The sequence below is a fragment of the Schistocerca piceifrons genome, chromosome X (assembly GCF_021461385.2).
Source record: "Schistocerca piceifrons isolate TAMUIC-IGC-003096 chromosome X, iqSchPice1.1, whole genome shotgun sequence".
NCBI classification, from domain to species: domain Eukaryota; kingdom Metazoa; phylum Arthropoda; class Insecta; order Orthoptera; family Acrididae; genus Schistocerca; species Schistocerca piceifrons.
In genome coordinates, this window is record NC_060149.1 from 977808760 (window position 1) to 977836475 (window position 27716).

Below are 27716 nucleotides of genomic sequence, written 5' to 3' on the forward strand. Positions count from 1 at the left end.
GGTTCAAAGCATAGTCATTGAGAAGAGTCGGTCTTCATGTACTAAAGTCGGCATAGTGCCCTTTTTATTTAATTCTGGTGCAATTTCGTTGTTTCATCATCAATAAGAAGGTCAGATGGATACAGAAAACCTCAAATGTAGCATCGGAATCTATAACTAGTGTCACAGGAATGGTTCAAAACATAGACAGTACTTAAGTCGGCAATGTGCCTTTTGTATTTAATTCCGATGCAATTTCTGTGTTTCATCGTCAATTAGAAGGTCCAAGCGATACAGGAAACCTGAAGTGAAGCATCGGAATCTATAACTAGTGTCACAGGAATGGTTCAAAACATAGTCAGTTGGAAGAGTCAGTCTTCTTGTACGTAAGTCGGCATTGTCCCTTTTGTATTTAATTCCGATGCAATTTCTGTAATTCATCGCCAATAAGAAGGTCCAAGTGATAGAGTAAACCTGAAGTAAAGCATTGGAATCTATAACTAGTGTCACAGGAATGGTTCAAAACATAGACAGTAAGAAGAGTCAGTCTCCTTGTACTTAAGTCGGCATTGTGCCTTTTGTGTTTAATTCCGATGCAATTTCTGTGTTTCATCGTCAATAAGAAAGTCCAAGGGATACAGTAAACCTGAAGTAAAGCATCGGAATCTATAAGTAGTGTCACTGGAATGGTTCAAATCATAGTCAGTAAGAAGAGTCAGTCTTCTTGTTCTTAAGTCGGCCTTGTGCTTTTTCTATTTAATTCCGATGCAATTTCTGTGTTTCATCGTCAATAAGAGGGTCCGAGGGATACAGTAAACCTGGAGTGAAGCATCGGAATCTATAACTAGTGTCACAGGAATGGTTCAAAACATAGACAGTACTTAAGTCGGCATTGTGCCTTTTGTATTTAATTCCGATGCAATTTCTGTGTTTCATCGTCAATTAGAAGGTCCAAGCGAAACAGGAAACCTGAAGTGAAGCATCGGAATCTATAGCTAGTGTCACAGGAATGGTTCAAAACATAGTCAGTAGGAAGAGTCAGTCTTCTTGCACTTAAGTCGGCATTGTGTCTTTTCTATTTAATTCCGATGCAATTTCAGTGTTTCATCGTCAATAATTAGGTCCAAGGGATACAGTAAACCTGGAGTGAAGCATCCGAATCTATAACTAGTGTCAATGAAATGTTCAAAACATAGACAGTAAGAAGAGACAGTGTTCTTGTACTTAAGTCGGCATTGTGTCTTTTGTATTTAATCCCGGTGCAATCTCTGTGTTTCATCGTCAATAGGAAGGTCAGAGGGATACAGTAAACCTGAAGTGAAGCATCGGAATCTATAACTAGTGTCACTGGAATGGTTCAAAACATAGTCAGTAAGAAGAGTCAGTCTTCTTGTCCTTAAGTCGGCCTTGTGCCTTTTCTATTTAATTCCGATGCAATTTCTGTATTTCATCGTCAATAAGAAGGTCCGAGGGATACAGTAAACCTGGAGTGAAGCATCGGAATCTATAACTAGTGTCACATGAATGGTTCAAAACATAGACAGTAAGAAGATACAGTCTTCTTGTACTAATGTCGGCATTGTGAATTTTGTATTTATTTCCGATGCAATTACTGTGTTTCATCGTCAATAAGAAGGTCCAAGGGATACAGTAAACCTGAAGTGAAGCATCGCAATCTATAACCAGTGTCACAGGAATGGTTCAAAACATAGTCAGTGAGAAGAGTCGGTCTTCATGTACGTAAGTCGGCATAGTGCCTTTTTTATTTAATTCTGGTGCAATTTCTGTGTTTCATCATCAATAAGAAGGTCAGATGGATACAGAAAACCTGAACTGAAGCATCGTGGTCTATAACTAGTGTCACAGGAATGGTTCAAAGCATGGTCAGTAAGAAGAGTCTGTCTTCTTGTCCTTATGTCGGCATTGTGCCTTTTGTATTTAATACCGATGCAATTTCTGTGCTTCATCGTCAATCGGAAGGTCCAAGGGATACAGTAAACCTGGTGTGAAGCATCGGAATCTGTAACTAGTGTCACAGGAATGGTTCAAAATATAGACAGTAGGAAGATACAGTCTTCTTGTACGTAAGTCGGCATTGTCCCTTTTGTATTTAATTCCGATGCAATTTCTGTGATTCATCGCCATTAAGAAGGTCCAAGTGATAGAGTAAACCTGAAGTGAAGCATTGGAATCTATAACTAGTGTCACAGGAATGGTTCAAAACATAGACAGTAAGAAGAGTCAGTCTCCTTGTACTTAAGTCGGCATTTTCCTTTTTGTATTTAATTCCGATGCAATTTCTGTGTTTCATCGAAAATAATAAGGTCAGAGCGATTCAGTAACCCTGAAGTGAAGCATCGGAATCTATAACTAGTGTCACAGAAATGGTTCAAAAGATTGTCAGTAAGAAGAGTCAGCCTTCTTGTACTTGAGTCGGCATTGTACCTTTTGTATTAAATTCCGATGCAATTTCTGTGTTTCATAGTCAATAAGAAGATCCAAGGGATACAGTAAACCTGAAGTCAAGCATCGGAATCTATAACTAGTGTCACAGGAATGGTTCAAACATAGACAGTAAGAAGAGTCAGTCTTCCTGTACTTAAGTCGGCATTGTGCCTTTTCTATTTAATTCCGGTGCAATTTCTGTGTTTCATCGTCAATGAGAAGGTCAGAGGGATACAGTAAACCTGAAGTGAAGCATCGGAATCTAGAACTAGTGTCACAGGAATGGTTCAAAACATAGTCAGTAAGAAGAGTCAGTCTTTTTGTACTTAAGTCGGCATTGTGCCTTTTATATTTAATTCCGATGTAATTTCTGTGTTTCATCGTCAATAAGAAGTTCCAAATGATACAGTAAACCTGAAGTGAAGCATCGGAAACGCTAACTAGTGTCACAGGAATGGTTCAAAACATAGACAGTAAGAAGAGTCAGTCCTCCTGTACTTAAGTCGGTATTGTGCCTTTTGTATTTAATTCCGATGCAATTTCTGTGTTTCATCGTCAATATGGTCAGAGGGATACAGTAAACCTGAAGTGAAGCATCGGAATCTATAACTAATGTCAATGGAATGGTTCAAAACATAGACAGTAAGAAGAGTCAGTCTTCTTGTACTTAAGTCGGCATTGTGCCTTTTGTATTTAATCCCGGTGCAATCTCTGTGTTTCATCGTCAATAGGAAGGTCAGAGGGATACAGTAAACCTGAAGTGAAGCACCGGAATCTATAACTAGTGTCACTGGAATGGTTCAAAACATAGTCAGCAAGAAGAGTCAGTCTTCTTGTCCTTAAGTCGGCCTTGTGCCATTTCTATTTAATTCCGATGCAGTTTCTGTATTTCATCGTCAATAAGAAGGTCCGAGGGATACAGTAAACCTGGAGTGAAGCATCGGAATCTATAACTAGTGTCACAGGAATGGTTCAAAACATAGTCAGTAGGAAGAGTCAGTCTTCTTGCCCTTAAGTCGGCATTGTGCCTTTGTATTTAATTCCGATTCAATTTCTGTGTTTCATCGTCAATAAGAAGGTCCAAGGGATACAGTAAACCTGGAGTGAAGCATTGGAATCTATAACTAGTGTCACAGGAATGGTTAAAAACATAGTCAGTAAGAAGAGTCAGTCTTCTTGTCCTTAAGTCGGCCTTGTGCTTTTGTATTTATTTCCGAAGCAATTTTTGTGTTTCATCGTCAATAAGAAGGTCCAAGGGAAACAGTAAGCCTGGAGTGAAGCATCGGAATCTATAACTAGTGTCAATGGAATGGTTCAAAACATAGACAGTAAGAAGAGTCAGTCTTCTTGTACTTAAGTCGGCATTGTTCGTTTTGTATTTAATTCCGGTGCAATTTCTGTGTTTCATCGTCAATAGGAAGGTCAGAGGGATACAGTAAACCTGAAGTAAAGCATCTAAATCTATATCTAGTGTCACTGGAATGTTTCAAAACATAGTCAGTAAGAAGAGTCAGTCATCTTGCCCTTAAGTCAGCCTTGTGCCTTTTCTATTTAATTCCGATGCAATATCTGTGTTTGATCGTCAATAAGAAGGTCCATGGTATACAGTAAACCTGCAATGAAGCATCGGAATCTATAACTAGTGTCACAGGAATGGTTCAAAACATAGACAGTACTTATGTCGGTTTGTGCCTTTTGTATTTAATTCCGATGCAATTTCTGTGTTTTATCGTCAATAAGAAGGTCCAAGGGATACAGGAAACGTGAAGTGAAGCATCGAAATCTACAACTAGTGTCACAGGAATGGTTCAAAACATAGTCAGTAAGAAGAGTCAGTCTTCTTGTCCTTTAGTCTTCATTGTGCCATTTGTATTTAATTCCAATGCAATTTCTGTGTTTCATCGTCAATAAGAAGGTGCAAGGGATACAGTAAACCTGGAGTGAAGCATCGGAATCTATAACTAGTGTCAATGGAATGGTTCAAAACATAGACAGTAAGAAGAGTCAGTCTTCTTGTACTTAAATCGGCATTGTGTCTTTTGTATTTAATTCGTGTGCAATTTCTGTGTTTCATCGTCAATAGGAAGGTCAGAGGGATACAGTAAACCTGGAGTGAAGCATCGGAATCTATAACTAGTGTCACGTGAATGGTTCAAAACATAGACAGTAAGAACATACAGTCTTCTTGTACTAATGTCGGCATTGTGAATTTTGTATTTAATTCCGATGCAATTACTGTGTTTCATCGTCAATAAGAAGGTCCAAGGGATACAGTAAACCTGAAGTGAAGCATCGCAATCTATAACCAGTGTCACAGGAATGGTTCAAAACATAGTCAGTGAGAAGAGTCGGTCATCATGTATTTAAGTCGGCATAGTGCCTTTTTTATTTAATTCTGGTGCAATTTCTGTGTTTCATCATCAATAAGAAGGTCAGATGGATGCAGAAAACCTGAACTGAAGCATCGGAATCTATAACTAGTGTCACAGGAATGGTTCAAAACATGGTCAGTAAGAAGAGTCTGTCTTCTTGTCCTTATGTCGGCATTGTGCCTTTTGTATTTAATTCCGATGCAATTTCTGTGCTTCATCGTCAATCGGAAGGTCCAAGGGATACAGTAAACCTGATGTGAAGCATCGGAATCTATAACTAGTGTCACAGGAATGGTTCAAAATATAGACAGTAGGAAGATACAGTCCTCTTGTACGTAAGTCGGCATTGTCCCTTTTGTATTTAATTCCGATGCAATTTCTGTGATTCATCGCCAATAAGAAGGTCCAAGTGATAGAGTAAACCTGAAGTGAAGCATTGGAATCTATAACTAGTGTCACAGGAATGGTTCAAAACATTGTCAGTAAGAAGAGTCAGCCTTCTTGTACTTGAGTCGGCATTGTACCTTTTGTATTAAATTCCGATGCAATTTCTGTGTTTCATAGTCAATAAGAAGGTCCAAGGGATACAGTAAACCTGAAGTCAAGCATCGGAATCTATAACTAGTGTCACAGGAATGGTTCAAACATAGACAGTAAGAAGAGTCAGTCTTCCTGTACTACAGTCGGCATTGTGCCTTTTCTATTTAATTCCGGAGCAATTTCTGTGTTTCATCGTCAATGAGAAGGTCAGAGGGATACAGTAAACCTGAAGTGAAGCATCGGAATCTAGAACTAGTGTCACAGGAATGGTTCAAAACATAGTACGTAAGAAGAGTCAGTCTTTTTGTACTTAAGTCGGCATTGTGCCTTTTATATTTAATTCCGATGTAATTTCTGTGTTTCATCGTCAATAAGAAGTTCCAAATGATACAGTAAACCTGAAGTGAAGCATCGGAAACGCTAACTAGTGTCACAGGAATGGTTCAAAACATAGACAGTAAGAAGAGTCAGTCCTCCTGTACTTAAGTCGGTATTGTGCCTTTTGTATTTAATTCCGATGCAATTTCTGTGTTTCATCGTCAATATGGTCAGAGGGATACAGTAAACCTGAAGTGAAGCATCGGAATCTAAAACTAGTGTCACAGGAATGGGTAAAAACATAGACAGTGGGAAGAGTCAGTCTTCTTGTACTTAAGTCGGCATTTTGCCTTTTGTATTTAATTCCGATGCAATTTCAGTGTTTCATCGTCAATAAGATGGTCCAAGTTATACAGTAAACCTGGAGTGAAGCATCGGAATCTATAACTAATGTCAATGGAATGGTTCAAAACATAGACAGTAAGAAGAGTCAGTCTTCTTGTACTTAAGTCGGCATTCTGCCTTTTGTATTTAATTCCGGTGCAATGTCTGTGTTTCATCGTCAATAAGAAGGTCAGAGGGATACTGTAAGCCTGAAGTGAAGCATCGGAATCTATAACTATTGTCACAGGAATGGTTCAAATCATAGTCAGTAAGAAGAGTCAGTCTTCTTGTCCTTACGTCGGCATTGTGCCTTTTGTATTTAATTCCGATGCAATATCTGTGTTTCATTGTCAATAAGAGGGTCCAAGGGATACAGTAAACCTGAAGTGAAGCATCGGAATCTATAACTAGTGTCACAGGAATGGTTCAAAACATAGACAGTAGGAAGATACAGTCTTCTTGTACTTAAGTCGGCATTGTGCCATTTGTATTTCATTCCGATGCAATTTCTGTGTTTCATCGTCAATACAAAGGTCAGGGGGATACAGTAAACCTGAAGTGAAGCATCGGAATCTATAACTAGTGTCACTGGAATGGTTCAAATCATAGTCAGTAAGAAGAGTCAGTCTTCTTGTCCTTAAGTCGGCATTGTGCCCTTTGAATTTATTTCCGATGCAATTTCTGTGTTTCATCGTCAATAAGAAGTTCCGAGGGATACAGTAAACCTGGAGTGAAGCAACGAAATCTATAACTAGTGTCACAGGAATGGTTCAAAACATAGTCAGTAGGAGGTGTCGGTCTTCTTGCCCTCAAGTTGGCATTGTGCCATTGTATTTAATTCCGATGCAATTTCTGTGTTTCATCGTCAATAAGAAGGTCCAAGGGATACAGTAAACCTGGAGTGAATCATCGGAATCTATAACTAGTGTCAATGGAATGGTTTAAAGCATAGACAGTAAGAAGAGTCAGTCTTCTTGTACTTAAGTCGGCATTGTGCCTTTTGTATTTAATTCCGGTGCAATTTCTGTGTTTCATCGTCAATAGGAAGGTCAGAGGGATACAGTATACCTGAAGTGAAGCATCTAAATCTATAACTAGTGTCACTGGAATGGATCAAAGCATAGCCAGTAAGAAGAGTAAGTCTTCTTACCCTTAAATCAGCCTTGTGCCTTTTCTACTTAATTCCGATGCAATATCTGTGTTTCATCGTCAATAAGAAGGTCCTAGGTATACAGTAAACCTGGAATGAAGCATCGGAATCTATAACTAGTGTCACAGGAATGTTTCAAAAAATAGGCAGTACTTATGTCGGCATTGTGCCCTTTGTATTTAATTCCGATGCAATTTCTGTGTTTTATCGTCAATAAGAAGGTCCAAGGGATACAGGAAACCTGAAGTAATGCATCGGAATCTACAACTAGTGTCACTGGAATGGTTCAAATATAGTCAGTAAGAAGAGTCAGTCTTCTTGTTCTTAACTCGGCAATGTGCCTTTTGTATTTAATTCCAATGCAATTTCTGTGTTTCATCGTCAATAAGAAGGTCCAAGGGATACAGTAAACCTGAAGTGAAGCATCGGAATCTATAACTACTGTCACAGGAATGGTTCAAACATAGACAGTAAGAAGAGTCAGTCTTCTTGTACTTAAGTCGGCATTGTGCCTTTTCTATTTAATTCCGGTGCAATTTCTGTGTTTCATCGTCAATGAGAAGGTCAGAGGGATACAGTAAACCTGAAGTAAAGCATCGGAATCTAGAACTAGTGTCACAGGAATGGTTCAAAACATAGTCAGTATGAAGAGTCAGTCTTTTTGTACTTAAATCGTCATTGTGGTTTTTATATTTAATTCCGATGTAATTTCTGTGTTTCATCGTCAATAAGAAGTTCCAAATGATACAGTAAACCTGAAGTGAAGCATCGGAAACGCTAACTAGTGTCGCAGGAATGGTTCAAAACATAGACAGTAAGAAGAGCCAGTCCACCTGTACTTAAGTCGGTATTGTGCTTTTTGTATTTAACTCCGTTGCAATTTCTGTGTTTCATCGTCAATATGGTCAGAGGGATACAGTAAACCTGAAGTGAAGCAACGGAATCTTTAACTAGTGTCACAGGAGAGGGTAAAAACATAGACAGTGGCTAGAGTCAGTCTTCTTGCACTTAAGTCGTCATTTTGCCTTTTGTATTTAATTCCGATGCAATTTCAGTGTTTCATCGTCAATAAGAAGGTCCAAGGGATACAGTAAACCTAGAGTGAAGCATCGGAATCTATAACTAGTGTCAATGGAATGGTTCAGAACATAGACAGTAAGTAGAGTCAGTCTTCTTGTACTTAAGTCGGCATTGTGCCTTTTGTATTTAATTCCGGTGCAATTTCTGTGTTTCATCGTCAATAAGAAGGTCAGAGGGATACAGTAAACCTAAAGTGAAGCATCGGAATCTATAACTATTGTGACAGGAATGGTTCAAAACATAGTCAGTAAGAAGAGTCAGTCTTCTTGTCCTTAAGTCGGCATTGTGCCTTTTGTATTTAATTCCGATGCTATATCTGTGTTTCATCGTCAACAAGAGGGTCCAAGGTATACAGTAAACCTGAAGTGAAGCATCGGAATCTATAACTAGTGTCACAGGAATGGTTCAAAACATAGACAGTAGGAAGATACAGTCTTCTTGTACTTAAGTCGGCATTTTGCCATTTGTATTTAATTCCGAAACTCTTTCTGTGTTTCATCGTCAATGAGAAGGTCCAAGGGATACAGTAAACCTGGAGTGAAGCATCGGAATCTATAACTAGTGTCACAGGAAAGGTTCAAAACATAGATATTGTGAAGAGTCAGTCTTCTTGTACTTAAGTCGGCATTGTGCCCTTTGTATTTATTTCCGATGCAATTTCCGTGCTTCATCGTCAATAAGAAGGTCCGAGGGATTCAGTAAACCTGGAGTGAGGCAACGGAATCTATAGCTAGTGTCACAGGAATGGTTCAAAACATAGTCAGTAAGAAGAGTCAGTTTTCTTGTACTTAAGTCGGCATTGTGCCTTTTGTATTTAATTCCGATGCAATTTCTGTGTTTCATCGTCAATAAGAAGGTCCAGGGCATACAGGATACCTAATGTGAAGCATCGGAATCTAAAACTAGTGTCACAGGAATGGTTCAAAACATAGTCAGTAGGAAGTGTCGGTCTTCTTGCCCTTAAGTTGGCATTGTGCCATTGTATTTAATTCCGATGCAATATCTGTGTTTCATCGTCAATAAGAAGGTCCAAGGGATACAGTAAACCTGGAGTGAAGCATCGGAATCTATAACTAGTGTCAATGGAATGGTTTAAAGCATAGACAGTAAGAAGAGTCAGTCTTGTTGTACTTAAGTCGGCATTGTGCCTTTTGTATATATTTACGGTGCAATTTCTGTGTTTCATAGTCAATAGGAAGGTCAGAGGGATACAGTAAACCTGAAGTGAAGCATCTAAATCTATAACTAGTGTCACTGGAATGGATCAAAACATAGACAGTAAGAAGAGTCAGTCTTCATTCCCTTAAATCAGCCTTGTGCCTTTTCTACTTAATTCCGATGCAATATCTGTGCTTCATCGTCAATAAGAAGGTCCAAGGCATACAGTAAACCTGAAGTGAAGCATCGGAAGCTGTAACTGGTGTCACAGGAATGGTTCAAAATAAAGGCAGTACTTATGTCGGCATTGTGCACTTTGTATTTAATTCCGATGCAATTTCTGTGTTTTATCGTCAATAAGAAGGTCCAAGGGATACAGGAAACCTGAAGTGATGCATCGGAATCTACAACTAGTGTCACTGGCATGGTTCAAAACATAGTCAGTAAGATGAGTCAGTCTTCTTGTCCTTAAGTCGGCATTGTGCCTTTTGTATATAATTCCGATGCAATTTCTGTGTTTCATCGTCAATAAGAAGGTCCAAGGGATACAGTAAACCTGAAGTAAAGCATCGGAAGCTGTAACTAGTGTCACAGGAATGGTTCAAAACATAGTCAGTAAGAAGAGTCGGTCTTCATGTACTTAAGTCAGCATAGTGCCTTTTTTATTTAATTCCGGTGCAATTTCTGTGTTTCATCATAAATAAGAAGGTCAGATGGATACAGTAAACCTGAACTGAAGCATCGGAATCTATAACTAGTGTCACAGGAATGGTTCAAAAGATTGTCAGTAAGAAGAGTCAGCCTTCTTGTACTTGAGTCGGCATTGTACCTTTTGTATTAAATTCCGATGCAATTTCTGTGTTTCATTGTCAATAAGAAGATCCAAGGGATACAGTAAACCTGAAGTCAAGCATCGGAATCTATAACTAGTGTCACAGGAATGGTTCAAACATAGACAGTAAGAAGAGTCAGTCTTCCTGTACTTAAGTCGGCATTGTGCCTTTTCTATTTAATTCCGGTGCAATTTCTGTGTTTCATCGTCAATGAGAAGGTCAGAGGGATACAGTAAACCTGAAGTGAAGCATCGGAATCTAGAACTAGTGTCACAGGAATGGTTCAAAACATAGTCAGTAAGAAGAGTCAGTCTTTTTGTACTTAAGTCGGCATTGTGCCTTTTATATTTAATTCCGATGTAATTTCTGTGTTTCATCGTCAATAAGAAGTTCCAAATGATACAGTAAACCTGAAGTGAAGCATCGGAAACGCTAACTAGTGTCACAGGAATGGTTCAAAACATAGACAGTAAGAAGAGTCAGTCCTCCAGTACTTAAGTCGGTATTGTGCCTTTTGTATTTAATTCCGATGCAATTTCTGTGTTTCATCGTCAATATGGTCAGAGGGATACAGTAAACCTGAAGTGAAGCATCGGAATCTATAACTAATGTCAATGGAATGGTTCAAAACATAGACAGTAAGAAGAGTCAGTCTTCTTGTACTTAAGTCGGCATTGTGCCTTTTGTATTTAATCCCGGTGCAATCTCTGTGTTTCATCGTCAATAGGAAGGTCAGAGGGATACAGTAAACCTGAAGTGAAGCACCGGAATCTATAACTAGTGTCACTGGAATGGTTCAAAACATAGTCAGCAAGAAGAGTCAGTCTTCTTGTCCTTAAGTCGGCCTTGTGCCATTTCTATTTAATTCCGATGCAGTTTCTGTATTTCATCGTCAATAAGAAGGTCCGAGGGATACAGTAAACCTGGAGTGAAGCATCGGAATCTATAACTAGTGTCACAGGAATGGTTCAAAACATAGTCAGTAGGAAGAGTCAGTCTTCTTGCCCTTAAGTCGGCATTGTGCCTTTGTATTTAATTCCGATTCAATTTCTGTGTTTCATCGTCAATAAGAAGGTCCAAGGGATACAGTAAACCTGGAGTGAAGCATTGGAATCTATAACTAGTGTCACAGGAATGGTTAAAAACATAGTCAGTAAGAAGAGTCAGTCTTCTTGTCCTTAAGTCGGCCTTGTGCTTTTGTATTTATTTCCGAAGCAATTTTTGTGTTTCATCGTCAATAAGAAGGTCCAAGGGAAACAGTAAGCCTGGAGTGAAGCATCGGAATCTATAACTAGTGTCAATGGAATGGTTCAAAACATAGACAGTAAGAAGAGTCAGTCTTCTTGTACTTAAGTCGGCATTGTTCGTTTTGTATTTAATTCCGGTGCAATTTCTGTGTTTCATCGTCAATAGGAAGGTCAGAGGGATACAGTAAACCTGAAGTAAAGCATCTAAATCTATATCTAGTGTCACTGGAATGTTTCAAAACATAGTCAGTAAGAAGAGTCAGTCATCTTGCCCTTAAGTCAGCCTTGTGCCTTTTCTATTTAATTCCGATGCAATATCTGTGTTTGATCGTCAATAAGAAGGTCCATGGTATACAGTAAACCTGCAATGAAGCATCGGAATCTATAACTAGTGTCACAGGAATGGTTCAAAACATAGACAGTACTTATGTCGGTTTGTGCCTTTTGTATTTAATTCCGATGCAATTTCTGTGTTTTATCGTCAATAAGAAGGTCCAAGGGATACAGGAAACGTGAAGTGAAGCATCGAAATCTACAACTAGTGTCACAGGAATGGTTCAAAACATAGTCAGTAAGAAGAGTCAGTCTTCTTGTCCTTTAGTCTTCATTGTGCCATTTGTATTTAATTCCAATGCAATTTCTGTGTTTCATCGTCAATAAGAAGGTGCAAGGGATACAGTAAACCTGGAGTGAAGCATCGGAATCTATAACTAGTGTCAATGGAATGGTTCAAAACATAGACAGTAAGAAGAGTCAGTCTTCTTGTACTTAAATCGGCATTGTGTCTTTTGTATTTAATTCGTGTGCAATTTCTGTGTTTCATCGTCAATAGGAAGGTCAGAGGGATACAGTAAACCTGGAGTGAAGCATCGGAATCTATAACTAGTGTCACGTGAATGGTTCAAAACATAGACAGTAAGAACATACAGTCTTCTTGTACTAATGTCGGCATTGTGAATTTTGTATTTAATTCCGATGCAATTACTGTGTTTCATCGTCAATAAGAAGGTCCAAGGGATACAGTAAACCTGAAGTGAAGCATCGCAATCTATAACCAGTGTCACAGGAATGGTTCAAAACATAGTCAGTGAGAAGAGTCGGTCATCATGTATTTAAGTCGGCATAGTGCCTTTTTTATTTAATTCTGGTGCAATTTCTGTGTTTCATCATCAATAAGAAGGTCAGATGGATGCAGAAAACCTGAACTGAAGCATCGGAATCTATAACTAGTGTCACAGGAATGGTTCAAAACATGGTCAGTAAGAAGAGTCTGTCTTCTTGTCCTTATGTCGGCATTGTGCCTTTTGTATTTAATTCCGATGCAATTTCTGTGCTTCATCGTCAATCGGAAGGTCCAAGGGATACAGTAAACCTGATGTGAAGCATCGGAATCTATAACTAGTGTCACAGGAATGGTTCAAAATATAGACAGTAGGAAGATACAGTCCTCTTGAACGTAAGTCGGCATTGTCCCTTTTGTATTTAATTCCGATGCAATTTCTGTGATTCATCGCCAATAAGAAGGTCCAAGTGATAGAGTAAACCTGAAGTGAAGCATTGGAATCTATAACTAGTGTCACAGGAATGGTTCAAAACATTGTCAGTAAGAAGAGTCAGCCTTCTTGTACTTGAGTCGGCATTGTACCTTTTGTATTAAATTCCGATGCAATTTCTGTGTTTCATAGTCAATAAGAAGGTCCAAGGGATACAGTAAACCTGAAGTCAAGCATCGGAATCTATAACTAGTGTCACAGGAATGGTTCAAACATAGACAGTAAGAAGAGTCAGTCTTCCTGTACTACAGTCGGCATTGTGCCTTTTCTATTTAATTCCGGAGCAATTTCTGTGTTTCATCGTCAATGAGAAGGTCAGAGGGATACAGTAAACCTGAAGTGAAGCATCGGAATCTAGAACTAGTGTCACAGGAATGGTTCAAAACATAGTCAGTAAGAAGAGTCACTCTTTTTGTACTTAAGTCGGCATTGTGCCTTTTATATTTAATTCCGATGTAATTTCTGTGTTTCATCGTCAATAAGAAGTTCCAAATGATACAGTAAACCTGAAGTGAAGCATCGGAAACGCTAACTAGTGTCACAGGAATGGTTCAAAACATAGACAGTAAGAAGAGTCAGTCCTCCTGTACTTAAGTCGGTATTGTGCCTTTTGTATTTAATTCCGATGCAATTTCTGTGTTTCATCGTCAATATGGTCAGAGGGATACAGTAAACCTGAAGTGAAGCATCGGAATCTAAAACTAGTGTCACAGGAATGGGTAAAAACATAGACAGTGGGAAGAGTCAGTCTTCTTGTACTTAAGTCGGCATTTTGCCTTTTGTATTTAATTCCGATGCAATTTCAGTGTTTCATCGTCAATAAGATGGTCCAAGTTATACAGTAAACCTGGAGTGAAGCATCGGAATCTATAACTAATGTCAATGGAATGGTTCAAAACATAGACAGTAAGAAGAGTCAGTCTTCTTGTACTTAAGTCGGCATTGTGCCTTTTGTATTTAATTCCGGTGCAATGTCTGTGTTTCATCGTCAATAAGAAGGTCAGAGGGATACTGTAAGCCTGAAGTGAAGCATCGGAATCTATAACTATTGTCACAGGAATGGTTCAAATCATAGTCAGTAAGAAGAGTCAGTCTTCTTGTCCTTACGTCGGCATTGTGCCTTTTGTATTTAATTCCGATGCAATATCTGTGTTTCATTGTCAATAAGAGGGTCCAAGGGATACAGTAAACCTGAAGTGAAGCATCGGAATCTATAACTAGTGTCACAGGAATGGTTCAAAACATAGACAGTAGGAAGATACAGTCTTCTTGTACTTAAGTCGGCATTGTGCCATTTGTATTTCATTCCGATGCAATTTCTGTGTTTCATCGTCAATACAAAGGTCAGGGGGATACAGTAAACCTGAAGTGAAGCATCGGAATCTATAACTAGTGTCACTGGAATGGTTCAAATCATAGTCAGTAAGAAGAGTCAGTCTTCTTGTCCTTAAGTCGGCATTGTGCCCTTTGAATTTATTTCCGATGCAATTTCTGTGTTTCATCGTCAATAAGAAGTTCCGAGGGATACAGTAAACCTGGAGTGAAGCAACGAAATCTATAACTAGTGTCACAGGAATGGTTCAAAACATAGTCAGTAGGAGGTGTCGGTCTTCTTGCCCTCAAGTTGGCATTGTGCCATTGTATTTAATTCCGATGCAATTTCTGTGTTTCATCGTCAATAAGAAGGTCCAAGGGATACAGTAAACCTGGAGTGAATCATCGGAATCTATAACTAGTGTCAATGGAATGGTTTAAAGCATAGACAGTAAGAAGAGTCAGTCTTCTTGTACTTAAGTCGGCATTGTGCCTTTTGTATTTAATTCCGGTGCAATTTCTGTGTTTCATCGTCAATAGGAAGGTCAGAGGGATACAGTATACCTGAAGTGAAGCATCTAAATCTATAACTAGTGTCACTGGAATGGATCAAAGCATAGCCAGTAAGAAGAGTAAGTCTTCTTACCCTTAAATCAGCCTTGTGCCTTTTCTACTTAATTCCGATGCAATATCTGTGTTTCATCGTCAATAAGAAGGTCCAAGGTATACAGTAAACCTGGAATGAAGCATCGGAATCTATAACTAGTGTCACAGGAATGTTTCAAAAAATAGGCAGTACTTATGTCGGCATTGTGCCCTTTGTATTTAATTCCGATGCAATTTCTGTGTTTTATCGTCAATAAGAAGGTCCAAGGGATACAGGAAACCTGAAGTAATGCATCGGAATCTACAACTAGTGTCACTGGAATGGTTCAAATATAGTCAGTAAGAAGAGTCAGTCTTCTTGTTCTTAACTCGGCAATGTGCCTTTTGTATTTAATTCCAATGCAATTTCTGTGTTTCATCGTCAATAAGAAGGTCCAAGGGATACAGTAAACCTGAAGTGAAGCATCGGAATCTATAACTACTGTCACAGGAATGGTTCAAACATAGACAGTAAGAAGAGTCAGTCTTCTTGTACTTAAGTCGGCATTGTGCCTTTTCTATTTAATTCCGGTGCAATTTCTGTGTTTCATCGTCAATGAGAAGGTCAGAGGGATACAGTAAACCTGAAGTAAAGCATCGGAATCTAGAACTAGTGTCACAGGAATGGTTCAAAACATAGTCAGTATGAAGAGTCAGTCTTTTTGTACTTAAATCATCATTGTGGTTTTTATATTTAATTCCGATGTAATTTCTGTGTTTCATCGTCAATAAGAAGTTCCAAATGATACAGTAAACCTGAAGTGAAGCATCGGAAACGCTAACTAGTGTCGCAGGAATGGTTCAAAACATAGACAGTAAGAAGAGCCAGTCCACCTGTACTTAAGTCGGTATTGTGCTTTTTGTATTTAACTCCGTTGCAATTTCTGTGTTTCATCGTCAATATGGTCAGAGGGATACAGTAAACCTGAAGTGAAGCAACGGAATCTTTAACTAGTGTCACAGGAGAGGGTAAAAACATAGACAGTGGCAAGAGTCAGTCTTCTTGCACTTAAGTCGTCATTTTGCCTTTTGTATTTAATTCCGATGCAATTTCAGTGTTTCATCGTCAATAAGAAGGTCCAAGGGATACAGTAAACCTAGAGTGAAGCATCGGAATCTATAACTAGTGTCAATGGAATGGTTCAGAACATAGACAGTAAGTAGAGTCAGTCTTCTTGTACTTAAGTCGGCATTGTGCCTTTTGTATTTAATTCCGGTGCAATTTCTGTGTTTCATCGTCAATAAGAAGGTCAGAGGGATACAGTAAACCTAAAGTGAAGCATCGGAATCTATAACTATTGTGACAGGAATGGTTCAAAACATAGTCAGTAAGAAGAGTCAGTCTTCTTGTCCTTAAGTCGGCATTGTGCCTTTTGTATTTAATTCCGATGCTATATCTGTGTTTCATCGTCAACAAGAGGGTCCAAGGTATACAGTAAACCTGAAGTGAAGCATCGGAATCTATAACTAGTGTCACAGGAATGGTTCAAAACATAGACAGTAGGAAGATACAGTCTTCTTGTACTTAAGTCGGCATTTTGCCATTTGTATTTAATTCCGAAACTCTTTCTGTGTTTCATCGTCAATGAGAAGGTCCAAGGGATACAGTAAACCTGGAGTGAAGCATCGGAATCTATAACTAGTGTCACAGGAAAGGTTCAAAACATAGATATTGTGAAGAGTCAGTCTTCTTGTTCTTAAGTCGGCATTGTGCCCTTTGTATTTATTTCCGATGCAATTTCTGTGCTTCATCGTCAATAAGAAGGTCCGAGGGATTCAGTAAACCTGGAGTGAGGCAACGGAATCTATAGCTAGTGTCACAGGAATGGTTCAAAACATAGTCAGTAAGAAGAGTCAGTTTTCTTGTACTTAAGTCGGCATTGTGCCTTTTGTATTTAATTCCGATGCAATTTCTGTGTTTCATCGTCAATAAGAAGGTCCAGGGCATACAGGATACCTAAAGTGAAGCATCGGAATCTAAAACTAGTGTCACAGGAATGGTTCAAAACATAGTCAGTAGGAAGTGTCGGTCTTCTTGCCCTTAAGTTGGCATTGTGCCATTGTATTTAATTCCGATGCAATATCTGTGTTTCATCGTCAATAAGAAGGTCCAAGGGATACAGTAAACCTGGAGTGAAGCATCGGAATCTATAACTAGTGTCAATGGAATGGTTTAAAGCATAGACAGTAAGAAGAGTCAGTCTTGTTGTACTTAAGTCGGCATTGTGCCTTTTGTATATATTTACGGTGCAATTTCTGTGTTTCATAGTCAATAGGAAGGTCAGAGGGATACAGTAAACCTGAAGTGAAGCATCTAAATCTATAACTAGTGTCACTGGAATGGATCAAAACATAGACAGTAAGAAGAGTCAGTCTTCATTCCCTTAAATCAGCCTTGTGCCTTTTCTACTTAATTCCGATGCAATATCTGTGCTTCATCGTCAATAAGAAGGTCCAAGGCATACAGTAAACCTGAAGTGAAGCATCGGAAGCTGTAACTGGTGTCACAGGAATGGTTCAAAATAAAGGCAGTACTTATGTCGGCATTGTGCACTTTGTATTTAATTCCGATGCAATTTCTGTGTTTTATCGTCAATAAGAAGGTCCAAGGGATACAGGAAACCTGAAGTGATGCATCGGAATCTACAACTAGTGTCACTGGCATGGTTCAAAACATAGTCAGTAAGATGAGTCAGTCTTCTTGTCCTTAAGTCGGCATTGTGCCTTTTGTATATAATTCCGATGCAATTTCTGTGTTTCATCGTCAATAAGAAGGTCCAAGGGATACAGTAAACCTGAAGTAAAGCATCGGAAGCTGTAACTAGTGTCACAGGAATGGTTCAAAACATAGTCAGTAAGAAGAGTCGGTCTTCATGTACTTAAGTCAGCATAGTGCCTTTTTTATTTAATTCCGGTGCAATTTCTGTGTTTCATCATAAATAAGAAGGTCAGATGGATACAGTAAACCTGAACTGAAGCATCGGAATCTATAACTAGTGTCACAGGAATGGTTCAAAATCATAGTCAGTAAGAAGAGTCAGTCTTCTTGCCCTTATGTTGGCATTGTGCCTTTTGTATTTAATTCCGATGCAATTCCTGTGTTTCATCGTCAATGAGAAGGTCCAAGGGATACAGTAAACCTGCAGTGAAGCATCGGAATCTATAACTAGTGTCACAGGAATGGTTCAAAACATAGACAGTAGGAAGATACAGTCTTATTGTACATAAGTCGGCATTGTGCCTTTTGTATTTCATTCCGACGCAATTTCTGTGTTTCATCGCCAATAAGAAGGTCTAAGGGATACAGTAAACCTGAAGTGAAGCATCGGAATCTATAACTAGTGTCACAGGAATGGTTCAAAACATAGACAGTAAGAAGAGTCGGTCTTCTTGTACTTAAGTCGGCATTGTGCCTGTTATATTTAATTCCGATGCAATTTCTGTGATTCATCATCAATAAGAAGGTCAGAGGGATTCAGTAACCCTGAAGTGAAGCATAGGAATCTATAACTAGTGTCACATAAATGGTTCAAAACATTGTCAGTAAGAAGAGTCAGTCTTCATGTACTTAAGTCGGCATTGTGCCTTTTGTATTTAATTCCGATGCAATTTCTGTGGTTCATCGTCAATAAGAAGATCTAAGGGATATAGTAAACCTGAAGTGAAGCATTGGAATCTATAACTAGTGTCACAGGAATTGTTCAAAACAAAGTCAGTAAGAAGAGTCAGTCTTCTTGTCCTTAAGTCGGCATTGTGCCTTTTGTATTTAATTCCGAAGCTACTTCTGTGTTTCATCGTCAATGAGAAGGTCCAAGGGATACAGTATAGCTGGAGTGAAGCATCGGAATCTATAACTAGAGTCACAGGAATGTTTCAAAACATAGACAGTAAGAAGATACAGTCTTCTTTTATTTAAGTCGGCATTGGGCCTTTTGTATTTAATTCCGATGCAATTTCTGTGTTTCATCGCCAACAAGAAGGTCCAAGGGATACAGTAAACCTGAAGTGAAGCATCGGAATCAATAACTAGTGTCACAGGAATGGTTCAAAACATAGACAGTAAGAAGAGTCGGTCTTCTTGTACTTAAGACGGCATTGTGCCTTTTCTATTTAATTCCGGTGCAATTTCTGTGGTTCATCGTTAATAAGAAGGTCCAAATGATACAGTTAAGCTGAAGTGAAGCATCGGAATCGCTAACTAGTGGCACAGGAATGGTTCAAAACATAGGCAGTAAGAAGAGTCAGTCTTCTTGTACTTAAGTCGGCATTTTGCCTTTAGTATTTAATTCCGATGCAATTTCAGTGTTTCATCGTCAATAAAAAGGTCCAAGGGATACAGTAAACCTGGAGTGAAGCATCGGAATCTATAACTAGTGTCACAGGAATGGTTCAAAACATAGTCAGTAAGAAGAGTCAGTCTTCATGTACTTAAGTCGGCATTGTGCCATTTGTATTTAATTCCGATGCAATATCTGTGTTTCATCGTCAATAAGAAGGTCCAAGGGATATAGTAAATCTGAAGTGAAGCATTGGAATCTATAACTAGTGTCACAGGATGGTTCAAAACAAAGTCAGTAAGAAGAGTCCGTCTTCTTGTACATAAGTCGGCATTGTGCCTTTTCTATTTAATCCCGATGCAATTTCAGTGTTTCATCGTCAATAAGAAGGTCCAAGGGATTCAGTAAACCTGGAGTGAAGCATCGGAATCTATAACTAGTGTCACATGAATGGGTCAAATATAGACAGTATGAAGAGTCAGTCTTCTTGTACTTAAGTCGGCATTGTGCCTTTTGTATTTAATTCCGGTGCAATTTCTGTGTTTCATCGTCAATTAGAAGGTCAGAGGGATACAGTAAACCTGAAGTGAAGCATCGGAATTTATAACTAGTGTCACAGGAATGGTTCAAAACATAATCAGTAAGAGGAGTCAGTCTTGTTGTGCTTAAGTCGGCATTGTGCCTTTTGCATTTAATTCCGAAGCTATTTCTGTGTTTCATCGTCAATGAGAAGGTCCAAGGGATACAGTAAACCTGGAGTGAAGCATCGGAATCTATAACTAGTGTCACAGGAATGGTTCAAAGCATAGTCAGTAAGAAGTGTCAGTCTTCTTGTACTTAAGTCGGCATTTTGCATTTTGTATTTAATTCCGATGCAATTTCAGTGTGTCATCGTCAATAAGAAGGTCCAAGGGATACAGTAAACCTGTAGTGAAGCATCGAAATCTATAAATAGTGTCAATGGAATGGTTCAAAACATAGATAGTAAGAAGAGTCAATCTTCCTGTACTTAAGTCGGCATTGTGCCTTTTCTATTTAATTCCGGTGCAATTTCTGTGTTTCATCGTCAATGAGAAGGTCAGAGGGATACAGTAAACCTGAAGTGAAGCATCGGAATCTAGAACTAGTGTCACAGGAATGGTTCAAGCATAGTCAGTATGAAGAGTCAGTCTTTTTGTACTTAAGTCGGCAATGTGCTTTTTATATTTAATTCCGATGTAATTTCTGTGTTTCATCGTCAATAAGAAGTTCCAAATGATACAGTAAACCTGAAGTGAAGCATCGGAAACGCTAACTAGTGTCACAGGAATGGTTCAAAACATAGACAGTAAGAGGAGTCAGTCCTCCTGTACTTAAGTCGGTATTGTGCTTTTTGTATTTAATTCCGATGCAATTTCTGTGTTTCATCGTCAATATGGTCAGAGGGATACAGTAAACCTGAAGTGAAGCATCGGAATCTTTAACTAGTGTCACAGGAATGGGTAAAATCATAGACAGTGGGAAGAGTCAGTCTTCTTGTACTTAAGTCGGCATTTTGCTTTTTGTAATTAATTCCGATGCAATTTCAGTGTTTCATCGTCAATAAGAAGGTCCGAGGGATACAGTAAACCTGGAGTGAAGCATCGGAATCTATAACTAGTGTCACAGGAAAGGTTCAAAGCATAGTCAGTAAGAAGAGTCAGTCTTCATGTACTTAAGTCGGCATTGTGCCTTTTGTATTTAATTCCGATGCAATTTCTGTGGTTCATCGTCAATAAGAAGATCCAAGGGATATAGTAAACCTGAAGTGAAGCATTGGAATCTATAACTAGTGTCACAGGAATGGTTCAAAACAAAGTCAGTAAGAAGAGTCAGTGTTCTTGTCCTTAAGTCGGCATTGTGCCTTTTGTATTTAATTCCGAAGCTATTTCTGTGTTTCATCGTCAATGAGAAGGTCCAAGGGATACAGTAAAGCTGGAGTGAAGCATCGGAATCTATAACTAGTGTCACAGGAATGGTTGAAACATAGACAGTGGGAAGAGTCAGTCTTCTTGTACTTAAGTCGGCATTTTGCCTTTTGTATTTAATTCCGATGCAATTTCAGTGTTTCATCGTCAATAAGAAGGTCCAAGGGATACAGTAAACCTGGAGTGAAGCATCGGAATCTGTAACTAGTGTCACATGAATGGGTCAAAACATAGACAGTATGAAGAGTCAGTCTTCTTGTACTCATGTCGGCATTGTGCCTTTTGTATTTATTTCCGGTGCAATTTCTGTGTTTCATCGTCAATAAGAAGGTCAGAGGGATACAGTAAACCTGAAGTGAAGCATCGGAATCTATAACTAGTGTCAATGGGATGGTTCAAAACATAGACAGTGAGTAGAGTCAGTCTTCTTGTACTTAAGTCGGCATTGTGCCTTTTGTATTTAATTCCGGTGCAATTTCTGTGTTTCATCGTCAATAAGAAGGTCAGAGGGATACAGTAAACCTGAAGTGAAGCATCGGAATCTATAACTATTGTGACAGGAATGGTTCAAAACATAGTCAGTAAGAAGAGTCAGTCTTCTTGTCCTTAAGTAGGCATTGTGCCTTTTGTATTTAATACCGATGCAATATCTGTGTTTCATCGTCAATAAGAAGGTCCAAGGGATACAGTAAACCTGAAGTGAAGCATCGGAATCTATAACTAGTGTCAATGGAATGGTTTAAAGCATAGACAGTAAGAAGAGTCAGTCTTGTTGTACTTAAGTCGGCATTGTGCCTTTTGTATATAATTCCGGTGCAATTTCTGTGTTTCATAGTCAATGGGAAGGTCAGAGGGATACAGTAAACCTGAAGTGAAGCATCTAAATCTATAACTAGTGTCACTGGAATGGATCAAAACATAGACAGTAAGAAGAGTCAGTCTTCATTCCCTTAAATCAGCCTTGTGCCTTTTCTACTTAATTCCGATGCAATATCTGTGCTTCATCGTCAATAAGAAGGTCCAAGGGATACAGTAAACCTGAAGTGAAGCATCGGAAGCTGTAACTGGTGTCACAGGAATGGTTCAAAACAAAGGCAGTACTTATGTCGGCATTGTGCCCTTTGTATTTAATTCCGATGCAATTTCTGTGTTTTATCGTCAATAAGAAGGTCCAAGGGATACAGGAAACCTGAAGTGATGCATCGGAATCTACAACTAGTGTCACTGGAATGGTTCAAAACATAGTCAGTAAGAAGAGTCAGTCTTCTTGTCCTTAAGTCGGCATTGTGCCTTTTGTATATAATTCCGATGCAATTTCTGTGTTTCATCGTCAATAAGAAGGTCCAAGGGATACAGTAAACCTGAAGTGAAGCATCGGAAGCTGTAACTAGTGTCACAGGAATGGTTCAAAACATAGTCAGTAAGAAGAGTCGGTCTTCATGTACTTAAGTCAGCATAGTGCCTTTTTTATTTAATTCCGGTGCAATTTCTGTGTTTCATCATAAATAAGAAGGTCAGATGGATACAGTAAACCTGAACTGAAGCATCGGAATCTATAACTAGTGTCACAGGAATGGTTCAAAATCATAGTCAGTAAGAAGAGTCAGTCTTCTTGCCCTTATGTTGGCATTGTGCCTTTGGATTTAATTCCGATGCATTCCTGTGTTTCATCGTCAATGAGAAGGTCCAAGGGATACAGTAAACCTGGAGTGAAGCATCGGAATCTATAACTAGTGTCACAGGAATGGTTCAAAACATAGACAGTAGGAAGATACAGTCTTCTTGTACATAAGTCGGCATTGTGCCTTTTGTATTTCATTGCGATGCAATTTCTGTGTTTCATCGCCAATAAGAAGGTCTAAGGGATACAGTAAACCTGAAGTGAAGCATCGGAATCTATAACTAGTGTCACAGGAATGGTTCAAAACATAGACAGTAAGAAGAGTCGGTCTTCTTGTACTTAAGTCGGCATTGTGCCTGTTGTATTTAATTCCGATGCAATTTCTGTGATTCATCATCAATAAGAAGGTCAGAGGGATTCAGTAACCCTGAAGTGAAGCATAGGAATCTATAACTAGTGTCACATAAATGGTTCAAAACATTGTCAGTAAGAAGAGTCAGTCTTCATGTACTTAAGTCGGCATTGTGCCTTTTGTATTTAATTCCGATGCAATTTCTGTGGTTCATCGTCAATAAGAAGATCTAAGGGATATAGTAAACCTGAAGTGAAGCATTGGAATCTATAACTAGTGTCACAGGAATTGTTCAAAACAAAGTCAGTAAGAAGAGTCAGTCTTCTTGTCCTTAAGTCGGCATTGTGCCTTTTGTATTTAATTCCGAAGCTACTTCTGTGTTTCATCGTCAATGAGAAGGTCCAAGGGATACAGTAAAGCTGGAGTGAAGCATCGGAATCTATAACTAGTGTCACAGGAATGTTTCAAAACATAGACAGTAAGAAGATACAGTCTTCTTTTACTTAAGTCGGCATTGGGCCTTTTGTATTTAATTCCGATGCAATTTCTGTGTTTCATCGCCAACAAGAAGGTCCAAGGGATACAGTAAACCTGAAGTGAAGCATCGGAATCAATAACTAGTGTCACAGGAATGGTTCAAAACATAGACAGTAAGAAGAGTCGGTCTTCTTGTACTTAAGTCGGCATTGTGCCTTTTCTATTTAATTCCGGTGCAATTTCTGTGGTTCATCGTTAATAAGAAGGTCCAAATGATACAGTTAAGCTGAAGTGAAGCATCGGAATCGCTAACTAGTGTCACAGGAATGGTTCAAAACATAGGCAGTATTAAGAGTCAGTCTTCTTGTACTTAAGTCGGTATTGTGCCTTTTGTATTTAATTCCGATGCGATTTCTGTGTTTCATCGTCAATAAGGTCAGAGGGATACAGTAAACCTGAAGTTAAGCATCGGAATCTATAACTAGTGTCACAGGAATGGTACAAAACATAGACAGTAGGAAGAGTCAGTCTTCTTGTACTTAAGTCGCATTTTGCATTTTGTATTTAATTCCGATGCATTTTCAGTGTGTCATCGTCAATAAAAAGGTCCAAGGGATGCAGTAAACCTGGAGTGAAGCATCGAAATCTATAACTAGTGTCCATGGAATGGTTCAAAACATAGACAGTGGGAAGAGTCAGTCTTCTTGTACTTAAGTCGGCATTTTGCCTTTAGTATTTAATTCCGATGCAATTTCAGTGTTTCATCGTCAATAAAAAGGTCCAAGGGATACAGTCAACCTGGAGTGAAGCATCGGAATCTATAACTAGTGTCACAGGAATGGTTCAAAACATTGTCAGTAAGAAGAGTCAGTCTTCATGTACTTAAGTCGGCATTGTGCCATTTGTATTTAATTCCGATGCAATATCTGTGTTTCATCGTCAATAAGTAGGTCCAAGGGATATAGTAAATCTGAAGTGAAGCATTGGAATCTATAACTAGTGTCACAGGATGGTTCAAAACAAAGTCAGTAAGAAGAGTCCGTCTTCTTGTACATAAGTCGGCATTGTGCCTTTTCTATTTAATTCCGATGCAATTTCAGTGTTTCATCGTCAATAAGAAGGTCAAAGGGATTCAGTAAACCTGGAGTGAAGCATCGGAATCTATAACTAGTGTCACATGAATGGGTCAAAACATAGACAGTATGAAGAGTCAGTCTTCTTGTACTTAAGTCGGCATTGTGCCTTTTGTATTTAATTCCGGTGCAATTTCTTTGTTTCATCGTCAATTAGAAGGTCAGAGGGATACAGTAAACCTGAAGTGAAGCATCGGAATTTATAACTAGTGTCACAGGAATGGTTCAAAACATAATCAGTAAGAGGAGTCAGTCTTGTTGTGCTTAAGTCGGCATTGTGCCTTTTGCATTTAATTCCGAAGCTATTTCTGTGTTTCATCGTCAATGAGAAGGTCCAAGGGATACAGTAAACCTGGAGTGAAGCATCGGAATCTATAACTAGTGTCACAGGAATGGTTCAAAGCATAGTCAGTAAGAAGTGTCAGTCTTCTTGTACTTAAGTCGGCATTTTGCATTTTGTATTTAATTCCGATGCAATTTCAGTGTGTCATCGTCAATAAGAAGGTCCAAGGGATACAGTCAACCTGGAGTGAAGCATCGAAATCTATAACTAGTGTCAATGGAATGGTTCAAAACATAGATAGTAAGAAGAGTCAATCTTCCTGTACTTAAGAAGGCATTGTGCCTTTTCTATTTAATTCCGGTACAATTTCTGTGTTTCATCGTCAATAAGAAGTTCCAAATGATACAGTAAACCTGAAGTGAAGCATCGGAAACGCTAACTAGTGTCACAGGAATGGTTCAAAACATAGACAGTAAGAGGAGTCAGTCCTCCTGTACTTAAGTCGGTATTGTGCTTTTTGTACTTAATTCCGATGCAATTTCTGTGTTTCATCGTCAATATGGTCAGAGGGATACAGTAAACCTGAAGTGAAGCATCGGAATCTTTAACTAGTGTCACAGGAATGGGTAAAATCATAGACAGTGGGAAGAGTCAGTCTTGTTGTACTTAAGTCGTCATTTTGCCTTTTGTATTTAATTCCGATGCAATTTCAGTGTTTCATCGTCAATAAGAAGGTCCAAGGGATACAGTAAACCTGGAGTGAAGCATCGGAATCTATAACTAGTGTCAATGGGATGGTTCGAAACATAGACAGTGAGTAGAGTCAGTCTTCTTGTACTTAAGTCGGCATTGTGCCTTTTGTATTTAATTCCGGTGCAATTTCTGTGTTTTATCGTCAATAAGAAGGTCCAAGGGATACAGTAAACCTGGAGTGAAGCATCGGAATCTATAACTAGTGTCAATGGAATGGTTCAAAACATAGACAGTAAGTAGAGTCAGTCTTCTTGTACTTAAGTCGGCATTGTGCCTTTTGTATTTAATTCCGGTGCAAAATCTGTGTTTCATCGTCAATAAGAAGCTCAGTGGGATACAGTAAACCTGAAGTAAATCATCGGAATCTTTAACTAGTGTCACAGGAATGGGTAAAAACATAGACAGTGGGAAGAGTCAGTGTTCTTGTACTTCAGTCGGCATTTTGCTTTTTGTAATTAATTCCGATGCAATTTCAGTGTTTCATCGTCAATAAGAAGGTCCAAGGGATACAGTAAACCTGGAGTGAAGCATCGGAATCTATAACTAGTGTCACAGGAAAGGTTCAAAGCATAGTCAGTAAGAAGAGTCAGTCTTCATCTACTTAAGTCGGCATTGTGCCTTTTGTATTTAATTCCGATGCAATTTCTGTGGTTCATCGTCAATAAGAAGATCCAAGGGATATAGTAAACATGAAGTGAAGCATTGGAATCTATAACTAGTGTCACAGGAATGGTTCAAAACAAAGTCAGTAAGAAGAGTCAGTGTTCTTGTCCTTAAGTCGGCATTGTGCCTTTTGTATTTAATTCCGAAGCTATTTCTGTGTTTCATCGTCAATGAGAAGGTCCAAGGGATACAGTAAAGCTGGAGTGAAGCATCGGAATCTATAACTAGTGTCACAGGAATGGTTGAAACATAGACAGTGGGAAGAGTCAGTCTTCTTGTACTTAAGTCGGCAATTTGCCTTTTGTATTTAATTCCGATGCAATTTCAGTGTTTCATCGTCAATAAGAAGGTCCAAGGGATACAGTAAACCTGGAGTGAAGCATCGGAATCTGTAACTAGTGTCACATGAATGGGTCAAAACATAGACAGTATGAAGAGTCAGTCTTCTTATACTCATGTCGGCATTGTGCCTTTTGTATTTATTTCCGGTGCAATTTCTGTGTTTCATCGTCAATAAGAAGGTCAGAGGGATACATTAAACCTGAAGTGAAGCATCGGAATCTATAACTAGTGTCACAGGAATCGTTCAAAACATAGTCAGTAAGAAGAGGCAGTATTCTTGTCCGTAAGTCAGCATTGTGCCTTTTGTATTTAATCCCGAAGCTATTTCTGTGTTTCATCGTCAATGAGAAGGTCCAAGGGATACAGTAAACCTGGTGTGAAGCATCGGAATCTATAACTAGTGTCACAGGAATGTTTCAAAACATAGACAGTAAGAAGATACAGTCTTCTTTTACTTAAGTCGGCATTGGGCCTTTTGTATTTAATTCCGATGCAATTTCAGTGTTTCATCGTCAATAAGAAGGTCCAAGGGATACAGTAAACCTGGAGTGAAGCATCGGAATCTATAACTAGTATCAATGGGATGGTTCAAAACATAGACAGTGAGTAGAGTCAGTCTTCTTGTACTTAAGTCGGCATTGTGCCTTTTGTATTTAATTCCGGTGCAATTTCTGTGTTTCATCGTCAATAAGAAGGTCAGAGGGATACAGTAAACCTGAAGTGAAGCATCGGAATCTATAACTATTGTGACAGGAATGGTTCAAAACATAGTCAGTAAGAAGAGTCAGTCTTCTTGTCCTTAAGTAGGCATTGTGCCTTTTGTATTTAATTCCGATGCAATATCTGTGTTT